Source organism: Procambarus clarkii, chromosome 27 (assembly GCF_040958095.1).
Source record: "Procambarus clarkii isolate CNS0578487 chromosome 27, FALCON_Pclarkii_2.0, whole genome shotgun sequence".
NCBI classification, from domain to species: Eukaryota; Metazoa; Arthropoda; class Malacostraca; order Decapoda; family Cambaridae; genus Procambarus; species Procambarus clarkii.
Genome location: NC_091176.1, coordinates 14,131,921 through 14,137,920, shown reverse-complemented (window position 1 = coordinate 14,137,920; position 6,000 = coordinate 14,131,921).

The window sequence follows — 6,000 nt, the reverse complement described above, 5'->3', positions numbered from 1 at the left end:
TAAATGCCTGGGCATGTTTCCTATCATATAATGCCTTGTTCACTTAGCACTAAATAGGTACCCAGGGGTTAATCTGCTTATTGTGGGGTTGCAGCCTGGGAAGGGTCGGTATTTCAATCTTGGGGACCTTGATCCCCTTGGAGTCTTCGATTTTGAACAGAACTTTAGAGTCATCCCTAAAAAAGATAAAACAGTGTCTGAGAAAACGAGCCGGTTCGTGCAGTAACTATAATATATTTATCCAGACAGACGCAACACTATTAAGCAGGTATACGGACAAATGCAGACTTGATTACGTCGACATCAAAACTATGACTCTACTAAATCCTGAAATTTAGTAGATTTAATATTAACTAAACATGACAGTTAATTTGTTTATGTACAAGTACCGTCACTCGCTTTTATTTTTTTCGTTCGTTGATCTTTAATTTGTGCATTTGTTTATGTTCATTTATTCTAATATATTACAGAAATTAGTAATATTTTAGTTGGGCATCTGCAGGTGATACAGGCTCGTTTGATATATGAATATGGATAACATAACCGCAGTTTGTGATATCGGTTCTTCATGCCAGAAGGTTGTCCATACTTGGTGGTTTCTATACTCAAGGTGGAATATTAAACTGCAGATCCAAGTTCTCAAACAAACTTTTTGTGGTGGGTTATCTTGAGGTTATCTTAAGATGATTTCGGGGCTTTTTAGTGTCCCCGCGGCCCGGTCCTCGACCAGGCCTCCACCCCCAGTAAGCAGCCCGTGACAGGCTGACTAACATCCAGGTACCTATTTTACTGCTAGGTAAACAGGGGCATAGGGTGAAAGAAACTCTGCCTAATGTTTCTCGCCGGCGCCTGGGATCGAACCCAGGACCACAGGATCACAAGTCCAGTGTGCTGTCCACTCGGCCGACCGGCTCCCCCAGGTCGGGAGGAGTTGGGAGTTGGGTTGGGAGGAGGCTGGCGAGGGCTCCCTCACACTCTCCCAGCGGCCGAGGGTCAAGGGTCACGATGCCCAGTACCCCGCCTGAGCACGACACAGGGCACGGCCCCATGGTTAAAAGCAAACATCAAACCATCATCGTTAGGCAAATTCCACCCAAGATCTTATCGGAGGCCGTAAATTTCATCACTAGGCCTAGCCGAACAGGTACAAATTTGTATATTTAATATGGTATAGTATACCATTGTTGGAGACTGGAACTTATGCAAATGGCGCTACCATCATCACCCCCCCCCCCAAGCCGAGGACTGAAGCTGTATGTGCGGTCACCCAACCAGTTAATGGCCTGACCAAACAGTGCTGAACCTACTAAGCGAGCGAGGCGCACATGACCCACTGTGCCTCGCCTTGTATTTTTGTTACTTTTTCTCTTACAGCTCCTTAGAGTGCTACCTACCTTGAGGCTACCTTGAGGTGCTTCCGGGGCTTAGTGTCCCCGCGGCCCGGTCGTCGACCAGGCCTCCTGGTTGCTGGACTGATCAACCAGGCTGTTAGACGCGGCTGCTCGCAGCCTGACGTATGAGTCACAGCCTGGTTGATCAGGTATCCTTTGGAGGTGCTTATCCAGTTCTCTCTTGAACACTGTGAGGGGTTTGCCAGTTATGCCCCTTATGTGTAGTGGAAGCGTGTTGAACAGTCTCGGGCCTCTGATGTTGATAGAGTTCTCTCTCAGAGTACCTGTTGCACCTCTGCTTTTCAACGGGGGTATTCTGCACATCCTGCCATGTCTTCTGGTCTCATGTGGTGTTATTTCTGTGTGCAGGTTTGGGACCAGCCCCTCAATTATTTTCCACGTGTAAATTATTATGTATCTCTCCCGCCTGCGCTCAAGGGAGTACAGATTTAGGCTCTTTAGTCGGTCCCAGTAATTTAGATGTTTTACTGAGTGGATTCTAGCAGTAAAGGATCTCTGCACGCTCTCTAGGTCAGCAATTTCTCCAGCTTTGAAAGGGGCTGTCATTGTGCAGCAGTACTCCACTCTAGATAGCACAAGCGTTTTGAAAAGTATCATCATCGGTATAGCATCTCTAGTGTGAAAAGTTCTCGTTATCCAACCTGTCATTTTTCTTGCAGTTGTGACGGCTACTTTATTGTGTTCTTTAAAGGTAAGGTCTTCCGACATGAGTACACCCAGGTCCTTTACATTGCCTTTTCGTTCTATGTTATGATTTGCCTGCGTTTTGTACGTGGTTCCTGTTTTTATGTTTTCAATTTTTCCGTAGCGCATGAGCTGAAACTTATCCTCGTTGAATACCATATTATTTTCTGTAGCCCATAGAAAGACCTGATCAACATCTGATTGGAGGTTTGCCGTGTCCTCTATGTTGCCAACTCTCATGAAAATCCTAGTGTCATCTGCAAAGGATGATACAGTGCTATAGGTTGTGTTCTGGTCTATGTCCGATATGAGGATGAGAAAAAGTACTGGAGCAAGCACAGTACCCTGGGGGACTGAGCTCTTCACGGTTGATGGGCTGGATTTTATTTTGTTGACTATTACACATTGGGTTCTGTCAGTCAGGAAATTGTAGATCCATCTGCCTATTTTCCCGGTAATTCCTTTTGAACGCATTTTATGTGCAATAACACCATGGTCACATTTATCAAAAGCTTTTGCGAAATCTGTGTAAATTACATCAGCGTTTTGTTTGTCTTCCATAGCATCTAATGCCATATCATAGTGGTCCAGCAACTGCGACAGGCAAGAGCGCCCTGTTCTGAAACCATGTTGTCCGGGGTTATGGAGATGCTGTGATTCCATGTATTTTGTGATCTTACTTCTTAGCACTCTCTCAAAAATTTTTATGATGTGCGATGTTAGTGCTATCGGTCTGTAATTTTTTGCCTCTGCCTTATTTCCTCCTTTATGGAGTGGTGCTATCTCTGCTGTTTTTAGTATGTCAGGGATAACGCCAGTATCTAGGCTTTGTCTCCACAGAATGTGAAGGGCCTGCGATAGTGGTTTTTTACAGTTCTTGATGAATATGGAGTTCCAAGAATCCGGGCCTGGTGCAGAGTGCATAGGCATACTGTTTATGGCTTCTTCAAAATCTAGTGGGGATAGGGCGACGTCTGATATGTGATTTGATGTTGGTATCATATCCATGAAAAATTCATTTGGGTTATCAATCTTTAGTGCATTTAATGGCTCACTGAAAACAGAGTCGTACTGCTTCCTCAGTAACTCGCTCATTTCTTTGTTGTCATCTGTGAAAGTTCCATCTCCCTTTCGCAGGGGCCCGATACTAGATGTGGTTTTTTATCTTGATTTTGCATAGGAGAAAAAATATTTCGGATTTCTCTCTATTTCACTGATGGCCTTTTGCTCTCTTTGCCTCTCCTGGGTTTTGTATGATTCTTGTAGCTTGAGTTCAATTGTTTCTATTTCTCTACCTAACCTTCTTCGCCGTTCTTGAGATAGAGTGCGACTCTCAAGTTGTTCCGCGATTCGTTTTCTTCGCCTATATAAGGAACGACGTTCCCGTTCCAATCTGCATCTCTTTCTCTTTTTTCTTAGGGGTATGCGGTTTGAACATATTTCTAGTGCTACTGAGCTTATTTTTTTCCAGGCACCGGTTCAGGTTTGCATTTCCTAGCTGTTCTTCCCAGTTTATTTCTGTGAAGTCCTGGTTTATTTGCTCCCAGTTTATCCGTTTATTATTGAAGTTGAATTTGCTGAAATCTCCTCCACCGGGAATCTGGACTGGTTTTGGAGGTCCATTCCCCATGGTTGTCAGTACCTCAATTAAGTTGTGATCTGAGTAACAGGTATTTGTAATCATTATGTTCCCGATCAACTCATCATTATTAGTGAAAATGAGGGCCAGCGTGTTCTCTTTCCTAGTTGGTTCTACTATTTGCTGGTTTAAGGCAAACCTATCGCACATCCGTAGCAGGTCATTTGCATGTGCCTGCTCATTTAGGCTACTTCCTGGTATTCTTTCTGATATTACTGTATTAGCCAGGTGCTTCCATTTCAGGTGCCGTAGGTTGAAGTCCCCAAGCAGGATGATGTTCGGAGCTGGATTTGTGAGGTTTTCCAAGCAGTGCTCTATTTTCATTAGTTGGTCTTTAAACTGCTGAGGGTTTGCCTCCGGTGACTTATATACAAGGACAACAACTACATTTAGGATCTCTATTTTGACTATCAGCACTTCCACCATATCATTTGAGGTGTTTAGCAGCTTAGTACAGATGAGTGTGTCTTTGATGTAGAGGCTGACCCCACCCTGAAGCCGGTGTTTCCCACCCTGAAGCCGGTGTTTCCCACCCTGAAGCCGGTGTTACCTTGTTAACTCAGATGTTAGACTGGTACAGTCTTAATGTTAATGGTTCCCACTGTCGGGGACAGGAAGCCATAAGGTTTATCCTCCTGACCAACTATTGATTTTAATCAGGATGACACCAGCAGTTAACTCCCACATACCTATTTACTACTAGGTGAATAGAGGCAGCGGATGTAGAGAAAACGTGCCTAAACACCTCGCCCTGCTTGCGAATCGAACTCTAGACCATTTGCTTATGAACCGACTGCGCTAACCACTGCACTACTAGTCGATGAAACCTCCAGTCTGAGTTCTCAGAAACCAAGTGAGGAAGAAAGAATCTACTTGAGAATGGTCCAGGACGGACCGAAACGTCGTCTTCCCTTCACTTTCTAGTGTGTGGTCTGGTCAACATATTTCAGCCACGTTATTGTGACTCCTCGTCTGCAATATTGTATAACGTATTGCCCAGTAAACCCTAGTCACAGGCGAGGTTCCATCCTCATGGTCAGTTACTTGGCAGACTCAATTCTGTTTAACCACTCAATGTGAAGGAAGAGGGCAGCAGAAGGAGTAATAAGCAAAAAATGGAGGAATAACAACGTAGTGAGCGTTTTTTGGGGTAATAGGTTGGAAGAGACAGTCCCTGATGTCCACTCTATACTGGTAATGAGAACACCTTTGTTTTCTGGTGAATGATAATGAGTTAGTGACCCCCCCCCCACACCCATGGCCCACAGTCACTCGGTTCATCACCCCCCCCCCCACCCACCTTAGCCACACTGCCGTTATCATCACACATCACCGACGTCTGCCACCATTACCAGACGTTGCCACCACACGCCTACCACCACTACCAACACGGTCACACTGCATGCCACCATCAGTCACATGTTGTTTAAACAGGAATTGTTAAATAACTAGACCAGCGATGAATTCGCACCTATACAACATACGGACAAATTTTAAACAAGAGCTTCAGAGACGTTTTACAGTAGCGCCATGGATCATATTAGCGTTAACGTAACATTCCTGCATCGGAGACCTGTTCGACAACACTTCCTTAATGACACTAAAAGATGAATATTGGAGATGATATAGATGATACCACTGCCCACACCACCACCACCACCCACGCCACAACCCACCAATTGCCTCCATCAATACCTGTCGTCGACCTCACAACAACGTACCCACACCAGCGATACCCTAACTCCTGTCCATTTTTATACAAAATAATCACACCTTAAAATGCAATATTGCACAAGCAGTTAATAAATGTCCTAAATATTTGTTGCCATGTACTGGTTGACAAACACCTGGCTTGTGCTCAGCCTATGACAGACGGAATTTATTAAGATGCATGTTATTTGTTACAATTACGCCAGTCCCAGACCCTTAATAATAATGATAATAGTAATAAACACATTTAGGTACATCTGCATTTGGCAGCTACCATAGACTATATGTAGAGGAGTAGTGTGTAAAAAAAAAAAAAAACTAGCTACGTGATGCTAAAAATACCAACCACAGAGGAAGGTTAGTCATACAGAGGCATGTGACAAGTAGTCTGCACTGGGAAACTTTGGGTGCATTGAGACTATCCTCAAGAACACTAATGAATAAAGTAACTGCAAAACTCCAGGTATCTCATACCAACGAGTCTGAATGGTATGATAACTGGGCACTGGTGTAGTGTGCGAGATCATGCCCCAGTTCCTGCTCAGAGAATTTGCA